Source organism: Sinocyclocheilus grahami, unplaced genomic scaffold, assembly GCF_001515645.1.
Source record: "Sinocyclocheilus grahami isolate Dianchi unplaced genomic scaffold, SAMN03320097.WGS_v1.1 scaffold441.1, whole genome shotgun sequence".
In the NCBI taxonomy this organism is placed as follows: domain Eukaryota; kingdom Metazoa; phylum Chordata; class Actinopteri; order Cypriniformes; family Cyprinidae; genus Sinocyclocheilus; species Sinocyclocheilus grahami.
Window position 1 is genome coordinate 718348 of NW_015505620.1, and position 7196 is coordinate 725543.

The following is a 7196-nucleotide window of genomic DNA, read 5'->3' on the forward strand; positions in this document are numbered from 1 at the left end:
AACCACACTATTCGGACAAATATACATCATGAAAAGACAATAGACAATTTAATACCATAGAAAATGCCATTTAAGACTTTTTAAGGGCCTTAATTTTCTCTAAATTGATTTATCAACTTTTAATACTTTAAGACCCCGCAGACACCCTGTAACAGAAGCAAAATTACTTTCGTGTTAAAAAAAAGTTTAACGAGGAAAAACTTTCTAGTAGCTGTAGCAGTTACATTTGAAATAAGACACTCGGCTCAGTTTTTTTCCCCAACATGCACCACTAGCATTTTGAAAAAAAAGAAAGCATCAGCATTTTTTCTTCATTTTTATTCATGACAAATACAGGTTTTAAAACTGGAACAAAATGAAAACACTTCTCTAAACTAAAATCGTATAAAGATTTGGGATTTAGCATACAGAGGGGAAAATAAAAAGATAAAGCAGACAAAATACTGAACAAAACCGATCTTCAATAATTCCAATGTGTAAAGTGAGAGCGGACTGTACAGAGCAAACATGCCACAAGTGTTCTCTGAATGCAGACTAACAGAAATAATGGTGGACCTGCATGTGCATCTATGCCAGCTTATAGCAGTAAGCCCAAAGAAAACCAAACAAACACAAGAAAGGTCCTGTGGAAACATTGAAAAAGGGCTACAGAACCATTTTACATTTACATCTTTATCATATAGGCCACTACATCTGTGGTTCACCTTGTTTTAAAGCAGCGGAGTTGAATTGTCAGATGGAGGTCTTCAGGTCTTCCTCTTGCAGCTGTTCGAACTCCCCCTGATGTACACAAATGGTCAGAAAAAAATCCATTAGTGTGTGAAACCGGACACATTTACAGCACAACCAAAAACACAGCACCAGATTAACAGTCTCATTTACACAGCTTTTTAAAAATGATCAAACCACATTTTTTTAACGTCCAATAAGCAGTCGACACATTTGATCACTTTTATAAATATCCTCTTAATCGGTTTTCAAATCTAGAGATTTACATGTTTATATTTACAATAGCAGCAGCGAGAGCAACTGCTCGGCTGCAAGTAAAAATGACTGAAGGAAAGCACACAAATAAAACAATGAAATATTGAAAGAATTGATATCCCTCTTCTATAAGGCCAGACTTTGACACTGTAGGTGGCTGATCTTGCTCTGAAAGCATGCACTGCTATTTTAAGGACAACACAAGTAGGGAATTTAAACAAGACACGAGAGAGAAAGTAAAAGTTTACTTCCAAAAGACACACCTGCATTAAAACACAAGCTAATTCACGCTAGGGCTGAGCGATATATCCAATATCCCTGATAGATTCAGCCACGATATAAAATTAATCACCTCTGTGAATATATTCAATGATTTGAATGCCTTCAAAAATTAAGTAGAGCGTTAGTAGCAAAAATGCATGAAAATTTAGCAAGTCTGATTGATCCTATAAATCAATTCAAAACTGTGATTCAACATTAATAGATAAATACTAATGTTTTTTCTAGAGCCCGACCGATATTATCGGCCGATATGAGCCTGTCGCCAATTTACCGGTATCGGCGAATATGCCGCCAGGGTTCGGGAGTTACGGGTGGTTAAATTCAAAAATGTGTTTATGTATATATATTCTGTTTATGTATATACTATATTCTATATATAGTAGCAGTCAAATGTTTGGACCCTGGAATGGGAAAGTGTCCAAACTTTTGACTGGCACTGTACTATAATATACACAAAGAATATCGGCCGATATTTCGATATCGGCTTTTTTACTCCCTAATATCGGTATCGGCCCCAAAAAACCCATATCGGTTGGGCTCTAGTATTTTCCTGTGTACTGTTGCTTTAGTGCATATTAGGGCTGAAGATTTAACATGTAAATTTGGTGCAATTATTAACGGAAAAATTATAATGCATTAAAATTAATGCATTTAATGCACCCGCCAGACCTGTACTGCATGCAACCTAACTGCATACACAAGTAATCACATTTCACTGTTGTTGCTGTTTTTTCTCTTTCTTTCTCTTTAATTCCCACTATTTTACTACTTTCATTTTGAATAGGCTACAATGGCAAAATGATGGCTCCTCTTTTTAAAGACAAAAAGAAAAAAGCTCATTTGAGAGTTACTAAATATTTGAAATTTCATCCATAAGATGAACTGATATACGTTTGTTTAGCTATATCACCCAGCCCTAATTCAAACCTATTACTGGTTACTGAACAGGCAAAATGAAAATAAGCGACACAAACAAGGAGAAAGAACTGTTTTGAGCTTGATAGGTTACTGTGGGATATCAATTGGGCTCATCTGTAAACCTGACATGTTACGTCCACCCCGTTTAGGTGTAGAGTAAACCATTGGCACTTGAAACCAACAGAAAGCAAAACTGAGAACATTTAAAACTGGGAGAAAAGAGATGGGGTAAATAAACATCAAGCTCTGAGACACGTTCACAGGCAACATCATTCAAATGGATGTGGGTAGTGAAAGGAGTACCTTGGGTGAGTACCTGCACAGATTGACAGTATCCTTGATTTTTAAATTGGCTTTTCATGGGGGAGGGGGTCGCTCACAACACCAACGCTGTGTGAGGTGTGGAAGTCAGCTGCAATAATTAATTAACCCTACACTTCCATCATCCCAAAGCTATCGGATCTCAACTTTAAGAACAGACGGTATTAAAAGTGCAACATATCCATGTAACTCCAACAAAACAAATACATATATATATATATATATGTATTCATTGCAGTTCAATGAACTCTTTGGACCTCTTATTAACACCTTATAGACATCAGATGGTAAAATGCTGTGCGCTTATGCATGTACATGCATAAGAGCACACAATCATTTTATATGTGCAATAGATGTGTAAACAAAGTTCAATCAACTAGTTTAATCTTACTGCGAGCATAGAGTAAACAGGTTGAGGTAGTAAAGGCAGAGTTAGGAAAAAAAGAAAAAAAATAAACACGTAAATTTGGAAGAGAACTTGTCTAAAGAGACAGATGTATGACCGATACAAAACGAGGTACCTCCAAGCATGTTTTTCAGGACTACACTGGCCTTTCCCTCTGGGTTTGTTTCTTTCTACTTTCTTCCGTTTCATCAGCCTAGTCCCCATCTTCAGTGCATACTTACGATGCACTATTAAAAAACAGGAAGAAAAATCACAGACAGAACTGAAAGAAAAGGGGGGGAAGGGGAGAGGGGGAGAGACCCGGGCCGGGGAGGACGGTGCACTTACCTGGGGCTGATCTGAGGTCCTATCAGATCAGTTTTAATTGGACTGTGTGTCACCTTCAGAATGTAGCTCTTGCGCGGTGCCGTTCACGTCCGCTTTGGGAGGCTCGGCATCAGAGAGCTCATTAGCCTTCTCAACCGAGCCCTTTCTGCTGCTCCTTTTCTCATCTGAAGAATCCTTGTGCTCTGTGAGAAGAATCACAACTGCATTCAGTAAACAGACATCGGTATCTGGGCGATTCAGAAAAATAGAATTAGATTTGTGCACAATGGATTTCGGCCCGGTCCACACGAACGCGGTTATTTTTAAAACCGCAGCTTTTTCTACGCAGTTAGGCCTTTCGTCCACACGCAGCACCAGGTCACTGAACCCGAAAATTTTTGAAAAACGCCTGCCAGGGTGAAGATTTTCAAAAACTCCGGTTGCAGTGTTATCGTGTAGACAGTGAAACCGGAGTTTTAGGCTTGTGACGTCGGCGCCTATGCTGTTATCTCCGCCTACTGCAGACTTTTTCCGGCTTCCGATTGGCTAACATGGCTTTACGGTTGAGATTATATCGCCACCTGGTGGTTTGGCATGTTCTTGACGGTGCTTCATAGCATGCGTTTGTTTTCATGTGGACGGAGATTTTTTTTAAAAGGGAAGAAAAACTCAGTTTATAAAAATACCCGTGTACGTGTGGACACGGCCTTAGTTTCACAAGTCAGTTCAAACTGTTTCAACGAAACGTTTCCCAACTTCTAATGCAATGCTTCATTTGTCTATACGTTTAATGAAGACTACACATTTTTCTTAAAGGGGAGGTCTAATGCTATTTCAAGCATTCTGAGTTATTTACACTGTTAAAGAGTTGGATTCTCATGCGACGCATGGCCAAAGTTTCAAAAAACGAGTTGGATGTATGATGTTGTATTTCTGTGCCAAATACACTCCTTCTGGATTCGAATAAGTTTTGGTAAGTTCATTCATATAAACACCCAAATCAACATTTAGGATTTTCTTCCAATAATTTGTGCATCATGAACAGTGAGTGATCTGCCTGCTACAGTATTTTTCTGTGTGTCAGCGTCTCTGGTCTGTGTTAACAGGCGTTTACAGACTTCATATTTTCACATAAATTACATTTTGGAAAATGATTGCATTGCAACGCACTTTGTGCAAGTCCAGAACAGAGACGAGTTGCAATAAGACAAAAAACATCCGGTTGCCGATCGCGTAAGTTCCAGGGGCAGCTTCTTAAGTTTGGCCATCCTAGATTTAATTTAAAGTATCTTCAACTGTGTTCCGAGGATGAACGCAAGTCTTAGCGAATTGGAAGAACTTAATGACAGAATTTTCATTTTTGGGTGAACTATCCCTTTAAGTGTACTTAGAGTTCACCTTAAAGACTTTGTCTCTTAACACACTTAAGTAGACTTTTTTAAAAGTGCACTTAGTAATAATGTCAAATTAAAAGCTTTACTTATAGTCAGTGTTGGGGGTAATATATTACAAGTAACGCGAGTTACGTAATCAGATTACTTATTCAAGTAACTAGTAAAGTAACGCATTACTTTTTAATTTACAAGAGAATATCTGATTTACTTTTTCAGATAAGTAACGCAAGTTACTTTTTTTTCCAATTTATTGATTAACAGCTCTCCTGTGCCCATGTTGAGAGAAATCAGATGTTACTGTAGTTCTAAAATAAATATGAATATGCATTAATTCATCTCACTAAAACACAGATTCAGTATTCCTCAAAATGAATAAAAATAATGCAACTCAGAATATGACGCAAACCTGAAACAATGAAATGTTAAACACAAATATCCTTTATGTATTTAATCCCATTCTATTTGCTTCTGACCTTCGATGATCCAGTTCAACCGTACTAATAAGTAATAATTACTGGTGTCTTTTTTTGTTTATTGCTGAAGTGTTGAAATTTCTTCTTCTGTATTCTACTGTAGAGATGTAAATGTACTTTTCCTTCAGCCTGAGGCGCATTCATTTCACTTTTGGTGTGAAAAGGCTTTTATATCTGCCAAAATTAGAACTTTTTTATTTTAAAAACAAACAAGCAAGCCCTGTCCAGATTTAAAAAGTAACGCGAAAGTAACGTAACGCATTACTTCCCATAAAAAGTACCGTAATTAGTTACTTTTTTGGGAGTAACGCAATATTGTAATGCATTACTTTTAAAAGTAACTTTCCCCAACACTGATTATAGTACATTTTAAATCATTTTTAATATTTTGTTGCGCTTCAAACTAACATACAAAAGCACATGTAAAGCACTTGATTATAATGTGTTATTCAGTAATACATTTAAAATAAATACATAAATGCTTGTCAGTACATTGAGCGATATACCTGAACTATATTTAGACAATAGAATTATAAAAACGGTTTAATTCCAAATAACATTAAATTAAGAATAGTAAGGCAAAGTAAACAACAAACAAATGAACACTAAAGCTAAAGGCGCAAAACTCGTCACCACGTTGCCAAGGAAGTCGTTATGTTGTTGCTAAGGTGTCCAGAGTATTAGTCCGCGGTTATTACGCGGCTGATAGAGTATCGTGTGCTGTTTGTAGCGCGATGTTAAAACAAAAAAAACACTTGTAACACGCGGATGAAGACGAGGGCGGATGTTTAGCGCATGTGTTCAACGACGAGACGCTTAGCCTAGCGTGCTAACTGACCCCAACACCCCGCACAGACTAGCACACAACACACCGGCCATTTCAGCAGCTCTCTACAAACACATCGACACGCGTTCTTCGGTCGTTCGGTGATCTGCAGAGCTCTGTGTGCGAGTATTTAACAAATCGCGGCTGCTGGTTAGCCGCTAGCTCACTTACAGCCTCGTGATCCCAGCGAACATTACAGCGCTTCTCGTCCGGAGCCAGGTTCCGGTCCCGGCCCATTAACTCATCGAGTAACTGGGCAGCAGAAAGCATCGTGCCTCGGCTTTATCTCAGATCCGCTATAAGAGAGGCGTATTATTCATTTATAGAACAACGCGTGCTGCGTCCCCTGCTCTGATCTCAACAACAAAATGGCAGATCAGCGCGCAGCGGATGTTCACCTCGAGGAACAGTCGTTAGTGCGCCATCTAGCGTATAGGATGATATGTGTTTTTCAAATTAAAGGGATAGTTCACCCAAAAATGAAAATTACCTCATGATTAACACACTTGATCCATCCTAGGTGTATATGACTTTCTTCTTTCAGGCGAATACAATTGGAGTTATATTAAAAAATGTCCTGGCTCGTCCAAGCTTTATAATGGCAGTGAATGGGTGGTGATATACAATATGATGATATACAGTATTGACCCAAATATAAGACGATCCCCTTGTCCAAATACCCACACTTGCAGTCTTGGCCACTTGAGAGCGCGTGCGCGCGACAGGAAGTAAGTGCGCAAGACTGTCCCAGGTCTTAAAAACGCCAGAGCGCAGTGCGCTTAACGCGCACTATCTCGAATACTGCTCCGGAGCGCTATTCGAGGCTTAGTGTATCCCATCATGCATCATGTTCTGGAAATAAATCGTGAGACTTTTTTGCCGAGATCTCGCGAGAGGTCACGGAAACCATTCCAATGCAAGTTATATATTAATATAATAATTAGATATTACATATAATTTGGTAGAAAAACACTGTTTTTACGTTTTATTGGTGCAAAGATGAGTAGTGGTGATATTTATTTTGTACAACATTTGCAACTGCTTTTTATCACTTAATTAGAAGCACCACAAATTAAAATGGTCATGTTATAGAGACACTGAACAGACATTTAGAAGTTGATTTTAAAATGCAAAGTATTTAAAATTAAAATACAGCTGTGTAAACACTTGCATTTTTACAACTCTACAAGTGTGTCCCATCAGGTAATGAAAAGTTCGACACACACTTGTGGTCTTCGTGCTCACTTGAACACTTGGGCCAAATACAGGAAATACGTCATATAAGT

General features: G+C 38.2%; 1 long non-coding RNA gene across 1 annotated transcript; it reads right to left on the reverse strand.

Moving 5' to 3' along the window:
- Nucleotides 1–302: 302 nt before the first annotated feature.
- Nucleotides 303–3488, reverse strand: LOC107552135 (uncharacterized). Its single transcript, XR_001604838.1, has 2 exons — nt 3239–3488; nt 303–780 (listed from the first exon to the last, which is right to left on the reverse strand). It is a non-coding gene; the product is annotated as an uncharacterized lncRNA (long non-coding RNA).
- Between the last annotated feature and the right edge of the window lie 3708 nt (nt 3489–7196).